Consider the following 8,605-nt stretch of genomic DNA (forward strand, 5'->3'; position numbering starts at 1 on the left):
ACACACGCACACCCACAGCCCCCACACTCACACACACACACACGGCTAACCCCACTGAAATTTTAAGTGTGCACCCTCAATACCCCAGCAGGTAACCAGGAACAGCTTGTGTGTTTTAAGTTAATGGAGCTACTGGGCTCAGCGCGAGCGGATTGGTCCTCACAAGCACAGTATAACAGGAATGTGTGTGTGGCACACAAAGTTAGAGAGGTTGTTTTAAGTGACGAGCTGGATTCGTCACAGTTACAATAACCATGACATGAAATTTTCATACCCTACAACAGGGATGTTCTTCTGGCAAACGGGTAGATAAATAAGGATCTCACCGAATTTGGTGGAAGCTGCATCTCGCTCGTTACGTTCGCCATCTTCCCTCTAATTGTCTGCACCTGCGCATTGGGTGCAGAAGCCTGTTAAAGGGCAGTATTTTCAGAGCCCCAAGACCATAAAATTCTGAGACGCTGATTGGCCATTAAATTATTAAATTCACCTAGCAATAGTACATGATTGGCAGATTCTATGCACTTGTGGGGCAGTCTAATCAGAGCCCCAAGACAGAGACGGTAGGAGTCTGTCTCTGGAAATCCACAAATGAATAACAGTAGATAGGGAAATGTACTGAGACAGGAGCACACAATCGTATACAGGTGCTGGTCATAAAATTAGAATATCATGAAAAAGTAGATTGATTTCAGTAATTCCATTTAAAAAGTGAAACTTGTATATTATATTCATACATTACATACAAACTCATATATTTCAGATGTTTATTTTGTTTAATTTTGATGATTACAAATGACAACAAATGAAAATCTCAAATTCATCATATCAGAAAATTAGAATATTGTGAAAAGGTTCAAAATTGATGGCCCCTGGTGCCACACTCTAATCAGCTAATTAACTCAAACCACCTGCAAAAGCCTTTAAATGGTCTTTCAGTCTAGTTCTATAGGCTACACAATCATGGGGAAGACTGCTGACTTGACAGTTGTCCAAAAGACGACCATCGACACCTTGCACAAGGAGGGCAAGACACAAAAGGTCATCGCTAAAGAGGCTGGCTGTTCACAGAGCTCAGTGTCCAAGCACATTAATAGAGAGGCGAAGGGAAGGAAAAGATGTGGTCGAAAAAAGTGTACAAGCAAGAGAGATAACCGCACCCTGGAGAGGATTGTGAAACAAAACCCATTCAAAAATGTGGGGGAGATTCACAAAGAGTGGACTGCAGCTGGAGTGAGTGCTTCAAGAACCACCACACACAGACGTATGAAAGACATGGGTTTCTGCTGTCGCATTCCTTGTGTCAAGCCACTCTTGAACCACAGACAGCGTCAGAAGCGTCTTGCCTGGGCTAAAGAGAAACAGGACTGGACTGCTGGTGAGTGGTCCAAAGTCATGTTCTCTGATGAAAGTAAATTTTGCATTTCCTTTGGAAATCAAGGTCCCAGAGTCTGGAGGAAAAGAAGAGAGGCACTTCATCCACGTTGCTTGAAGTCCAGTGTAAAGTTTCCACAGTCAGTGATGGTTTGGGGTGCCATGTCATCTGCTGGTGTTGGTCCATTGTGTTTTCTGAGGTCCAGGGTCAACGCAGCCACATACCAGGAAGTTTTAGAGCACTTCATGCTTCCTGCAGCTGACCAACTTTTTGGAGATGCAGATTTCATTTTCCAACAGGACTTGGCACCTGCACACAGTGCCAAAGCTACCAGTACCTGGTTGAAGGACCATGGTATCCCTGTTCTTAATTGGCCAGCAAACTCTCCTGACCTTAACCCCATAGAAAATCTATGGGGTATTGTGAAGAAGAAGATGCAATACACCAGACCCAACAATTCAGAAGAGCTAAAAGCCACTATTAGAGCAACCTGGGCTATCATAACACCTGAGCAGTGCCACAGAGTGATCGACTCCATGCCACGCCGCATTGCTGCAGTAATACAGGCCAAAGGAGGCCCAACTAAATACTGAGTGCTGTACATGCTCATACTTTTCATGTTCATACTTTTCAGTTGGCCAACATTTCTATAAATCCTTTGTTTTTATTGGTCTTCAGTAATATTCTAATTTTCTGATATGATGAATTTGAGATTTTCATTTGTTGTCATTTGTAATCATCAAAATTAAACAAAATAAACATCTGAAATATATGAGTTTGTATGTAATGTATGAATATAATATACAAGTTTCACTTTTTAAATGGAATTACTGAAATCAATCTACTTTTTCATGATATTCTAATTTTATGACCAGCACCTGTATGCACACATAGACATATTTTTAAATATTTCTGTGTGTATTAATTTTTGTATTATTGTGTCTTTTACAACGATGTCCATTTTTATTTTAAAACTAACCAAACCACTAACATTCTTAATATGTTTTTTATTGGGTTATTTTAGCTCAAAGAGAAATGTTCTTATTGATTAAATCTACTTTAACCTGACAAACTCACACAGGCACATCCAGCAACCTAAAATAAAGCATTTCATTTTTTATTTAATCTTCCTTTATTAACGTTCCTGGTCTAATGATGTCTTTCCCTCACAGTTCCAGTCGCCGCCCTTCCTGACCCGGAGCTCCCGTTCTGGATTCAGGAACTGGGTAATTTTAATTCCAATTTTAATAACATCATGGGAGAACTGAGGAGAAGGATGACGATGAGGAGGTTGAGAGAACAGTTACACATTGAGGAGGTGGAGGAAGGTTCTTCTGATGATGAGGAGGAGGAGGTAGAGGCTGAAGCAGTAGTGGTGGAGGAGAATGAGGAGGTGGAGATACAGGATTCTGTGGAGGTAGAGGTTAAGGACGAGGTTGATGATGAGGACGAGGCTGAGGACGAGGTTGAGGATGCGGATGAGTATGATAGGTATTTTTCAAGTGAGTCTCTTGATGAGGATGACGAGAAGGCTGAGGATGAGTTTGAGGCTGAGGATGAGGATGAGCCTGAGGATGAGGATTATAGGTCTTTTTCTAGTGAGTTTCTTGAGGTATCTAGTGCGTTCTCCGGATATGACACCACAAGCTCTGAGGAAGAAGACGATGAAGATTCCCCGGACTGCCAAGAAGACCGTGCCTCTAGGAAAAGGAGAAGAGACGAAGATGAGGAAGATGATGAAGATGATGAAGACAATGACCACCTTCCACCTCTTATTCGGTTCACCCTGAGGATCCCCCCCCCCCCCCCCCCTTCAGACTCCCTTGGAACCAGGAGGAGCCGGAGGATTCCCCGGACTGCCAAGAAGACCATGCCTCCAGGAGAAGGAGAAGAGAGGAAGATGATGAAGAGGAGCCCCCTGGGAAGAGGCCTTGTGGCGAGAGGCATGTTTGAGAAGAGGGATTTCAAGAACCTTCCTTTAACGCCTTCAACTATCTATTTTATTGCTGATTTGGTGCCTTTTGGAGGTGGGAAGGCTGAAGGACTGGAAACAGTCACACCTAGATATCATTTATAGATCGTTTTTATATCTGGCAGGTCTAGGGATGCCTTAGGTAGCGTCTTGCACCCTGGCTTTTCTTTACCCCACTGCTAGATTTATTTTTTTAGATGCTAAGGAGTCTGGCAGGTCCAGGGATGCCTTAGGTAGCGTCTTGCACCCTGGCTTTTCTTTACCGCGCTGCTAGATTTATTTTTTTAGATGCTAAGGAGTCTGGCAGGTCTAGGGATGCCTTAGGTAGCGTCTTGAACCCCTGGCTTTTCTTTACCCCGCTGCTAGATTTTGATGTAAGTTTTAGATGTTAAGAATTTCCGTTAGCACAGACCTCTGAGGAGATGATAACAACTAATAAAAGGTGTGAAACATGAGAGCTGGTTAAGGCAGAAATAGTCTAACATGCTCTACATCTAATGTGGACATTCTGCTAGATAACAGAAGGAAACCCAAACAAGACGAAACACAGAATGGAGGCAAATCAACAAAAACAAATAAATAAAAAACACAAAAAGACAGAAATTAAATCCTGGTTAAAAGTTCAACCACAAGGAGGCAAACCAATTGAACGAAACAGCTGGACATCGCTGCTGAGAACAACGGAGGAGGTCAAACTTAAACCCTAAAGGAGAAAAACTGGAAAGAATGGAACAGAGACACAGCTTGTGGTGATCATCAGTTGAACTGGTCTCTGGGATGTTGGTGAGAAGGTAGAGAGATGACGCATGGTGGGACTAATTGATTTAGACCAGTTAGAGGCAGAGGACAGGACTGATGTGAGGATTTGAGTTATGAGAAGCACCGACTGTTAGAAACGGCTTTCCGATGTGACTTGGTCTAGTTCTAGATGTTCCTCTGGTTAGTTAGTGTTCAGGCCTAGTTGGAGGGAAAAGAACCCTCTGCAGAAATATTCTCCATATCATCTAGGCCTGTCCTGACCGCAGTGGATCTCTTCTGTGTTTTTTGAATCCCATGTTGGACCGAGCCGCTACAAGCTTTGGGCCATCAGAAGATGCTGATGAGATCTGCAGCGACCAAACCAGAGGAGGATCGTCTGGACTGCTGACCTTCACAAAGAGTGAGAGCATGTTCAGTAAGGAGCAACAATTATCCATCTTATAAATATATAGTTAACATTTCAGGTGCCCTCACTTAGTTTTTCATGTATGTTCAGACACTGTGGACGTCCAAAAGCAAAACTCCTGTGAGGAACCGGGACATCCAGGATGGTGAGGAGCTTCCCAGTCCCCACCTGAGGACGGCACAGAGAAAGACTGGAACAGAAAACACACGGAGTAAGACTTTATTAACACGACAAACCGACAACTCAAGCTTCCCAGGCCTGAATAAAAAATAACAGTCATTGAAACACAGAAAGACTAAGATTATGATGAAAACAACATCCTGCCCCAGATTTCAACTTGGTGTCGAGGAAATTCTGTAGATTAATTTGTCTTATTTTTTACAGGGAAAGCAGGTTGAACAGCTAGCAGTGTTCTAGCAGTCGGATCACATTGGAACCGAATCCATCCACAGATGTTTGGAGGTATGTTGGTTTGACTAGAGAAACATCACATGCAGATAGGTTAAGACTCTGAGGATGCTTTGCTTTTATTTATGAAGGAGCTGAAGAAGAGGATGGAGCACACAGTCCACTAAGGAGGAGAAACATGGCTCCTCTATTTGTCTCTCCAACATTCTGGAGTCTAAAAAACATTGACGACCTCGCAGCTGAAACATCAGTCTGCTACACTCAGTAAAAGAAGGTAATGAACCTTTATTGCTTCCAGATGTTCATCAGTATTGGTGAAGATACTAAAAACAGATCCAGAACAAACAGATACAAAAGCTACAACCATCCCATCAAGGTGGTCTAACCTTTAATCTTCATCTTTCCATCATGAATTGATGTTCACGTCTATTTGTATCTCTGTAACCAAACCTTTATCAGAACCAGAAGTTCTGACTTTTCCATTAAACCACAGAGAAACAGTTAAGAAGCAGCTTCTGATCCAATATGGGAGAATTTTGGCCTGGTTGATCTCTGAAGTTTTTTAAAACCTATTAAAGCAGAGAAACGACCGACTGTATGGAAGTAAATCTGTGTCGCTGTGGTTTGAATTAAAAATGCCACTGAAATTTAAATGTTGTATGTTTGTACTTACTGTTTCAGTGTTAAGATATATTCACAACACATTTTTGACCTAAAAAAATGTTGTCATTATTTCTACACCGTTGAAATTTCATTTGTTATTTTCTCTTCAAGCTAAATATTCACATTACTATTTCAACGTAATTACATTTTCAATACTTATTTTTCAGTAAAATTTTTGAGTGTTAAAAAAATCTGCATATAAAAAAATTCAACCTTTCAAAATTCAACCTCAATTTTTTTTTTAGCTTAAAGAGAAAATAACAAATTAAATTTCAACTGTGTAGAAATAATGACAATGATTTTTTTTACGTCAAAAATGTGTTGTGAATATATTCTAACACTAAAATAGTAAGCACAATCATACAACATTTAAATTTCAGTAGCATTTTTAATTCAAATCCCAGCGACACAGATTTACTTCCATAGACTGTAGACTCCAACAAATGCAGCCTTTTCAGGCATTTTCTCCAAGCATCCATTGTTTACAGTTATCACTTCTGTTAACTTTAGGTTCTCCCTGTGTGTTTCCCTCTTCTATTGGTTAAAGTTACACCTCTCCCAGTGTTTATGTGTTTAAATGTCACAGACTATCGTGTTCGTTCACTAACTCTTGTTCTTTTTTTCCAGATAAGGTCATCTGCTCCTTGGACCGGCGCCTCTGTGTCTGTCGAACGTCTGCTGTCCTGTTAAAGACCCGCTCAGCCACAGTAGATGGGCGCTGACATGGAGCTACTGGAGGTTCCTTCCTGCTTGAAGCTGGTTTTCCTCTCCACTGTCAGGAGGAGGCACTGCAGCAACATTGACGACTGGATGTGATTGGCTGAGCTTCCTTGGATTGAATTCTGTGAATGCCATGATACACTAAATTTATCTTTACCATATTGTAAATAGGATCTAACCGGATGTTTGTGTTTAGATTTGATTCTGTGTTTTTTTTTTTTTTTTACTTCTGTTACATGTTTCTGTATTAAAATTGTCATGTTAATTGCCTTTAGATGACATTTGTTGGGACTTGTTTCTATTTTAAAACTTATTTAAATTAAATCCCGTACTGGGTCTGGTTCTGTTGAAGTATGCTTCCTGTCGTTTTATCTTCATCTGTTATTTCTCACTATAATAAAGGTTTGATTGCAGTAATGTGAACAGGATCTGTTTGTATTTTCTGGTAAAGTGTCTTGAAATAAGTGGTTGTAAATTGATTCTTTATAAATAAACCAAACTTAAGTCAAATGGAGCAAGAGACCTAATATTACTATAGTACAGCGCTTTGGCAGATTGGTGGTTATTATTGTTTCCCTGTTGGGGGTCTGACCTGACAGCTCATGTTAATAGAACAATTGTTCTTGTCACCTTGCAGTGTCAAAACAAATTAGCTTTAAAAAAGGACAGTGAGACGTTCCTCCTGCAGTTCTTCTCATTTTATTGACCTTATAGACAATCTGGGAGTTAAGCATCAGAGCAGAAGGGACACATCAACACTGAGCCACACAAAGAACAACAAACAAATATGGGAGGATAATTAAAGATTAAAGTTAAAATAAAACAGTAAAAAATTCAATCAACAATGAAGATAGCAGGAACGAAATGTTTAGTGAACCCAAAGGCAAACAGCTTTGGTTAATTTGAATAAAACTAAAACGTTTTAAGGTGATTTTCTCTTCTTTAAACTATACCTTTATATCTCTACCATATTTGGTCCCTCAGGGTTGCATTGCTCACTCCTTTTAGCAGAAACCAACTAGTTAATGTTTCCGGCTCTATATTCTATCAAAAGAAAAGGGGAAAATGGATTTAAATGGATTTATGATCCTAAACTCACATTTAAACAGGTTTTGGAATAAATTAAGCAGCTTTAAATGAACTTCTGGAACCTCGGCCATTGTCATGTCTTGAACACGTTTAAGGCTACGTTCACACTGCAGGCATTAACACACATTTCTGATTTTTTTTTAGGAAATCTGATTATTTTGCGTGGTTGATCTCATTTCCAAATGTGTAATCTTCTGTGTGAACTGAATTCTTTCAACTTAAGTGTCACAAGGGAGCGTGTTCTATGTTTACAGAAGTAAACATGGAAGGTAGAGCTGGAGCGCATTTGCAATCTTTCATTTCTAAAAAAATATAAAAAAAAAAAACACACAAAATGGAGCTGTTTACAAATAAAAGATTAAAAAAAAACTAAAAAATATACTCTGTAAGTAAAATAAATAAAGGTGAATGGTAATGGTGAATGTGCTTGAATTAAAGGGTAGGTTGTTCCAAAGGTTCTTCCATGTTTTGTTTGCTCCTATAAAAGACATTGATCTAAAGGGTTTGTAAAAATCTTCACCAGGAATAAATATTATATATATATATATATATATATATATATAATTAATGTCTTTGTATTAATATAGTATTATTATAGTATTATTGAGGTTGTTAGAATAGCTCCTTAGTATCTCAATATGCAACCGTTACAAAGAAATGCAGTATAATATCTTACATAATATATATATATATATATATATATATATATATATATATGGAGATATGTATACATTATGTAAGATATTATACTGCATTTCTTTGTAACGGTTGCATATTGAGATACTAAGGAGCTATTCTAACAACCTCAATACTACTATATTAATACAAAGACATGAATTATTCTTTGTTCTACGTTTTCATAATAATGAACCTGCAAGAAAATAAAGAAAGAAGAGAATAGAAGGAATAGGGATGTCTTTAGTCTGTAGATGCCTCCAGGAGCAGACAGAGCTTTGTCACTGGCCTTTTCAACACACTGGTTTTGGTCTAAAGTTGCACTGAACGAACCAGGCCTCATGCATCAGCTTTGACTGCCAGGACTCTCCCTATCTGCCAACATCCTCTGGCTGCAGTAGCATCTGCAATCAGGACAATCTCTCCAGGAGAGATTTTCTTGTCCCTTTCATCCACTTTTGTCTTTCCTGTAGTAATGGCAGATACTCAGAGATCCATTTTTTCCAAAATAGTTCAACCATATACTGTACTTGCTTCC

The 8,605-nt window shown here is 39.3% G+C and overlaps 1 long non-coding RNA gene across 2 annotated transcripts; it reads left to right on the plus strand.

Annotated features, from left to right (window-relative positions):
- Window positions 1-4,254: 4,254 nt before the first annotated feature.
- On the plus strand, window positions 4,255-4,949 carry LOC119777954. Of its 2 annotated transcripts, none has more exons than XR_005280007.1 (3): window positions 4,255-4,521; window positions 4,603-4,723; window positions 4,897-4,949. It is a non-coding gene; the product is annotated as an uncharacterized LOC119777954 (long non-coding RNA). The 2 variants fall into 2 exon arrangements; XR_005280004.1 differs by having other exon boundaries at window positions 4,255-4,506.
- The last annotated feature ends 3,656 nt before the right edge of the window (window positions 4,950-8,605 follow it).

Source organism: Cyprinodon tularosa, unplaced genomic scaffold (assembly GCF_016077235.1).
Source record: "Cyprinodon tularosa strain WSP-4 unplaced genomic scaffold, ASM1607723v1 ctg101, whole genome shotgun sequence".
Lineage (NCBI taxonomy): Eukaryota > Metazoa > Chordata > Actinopteri > Cyprinodontiformes > Cyprinodontidae > Cyprinodon > Cyprinodon tularosa.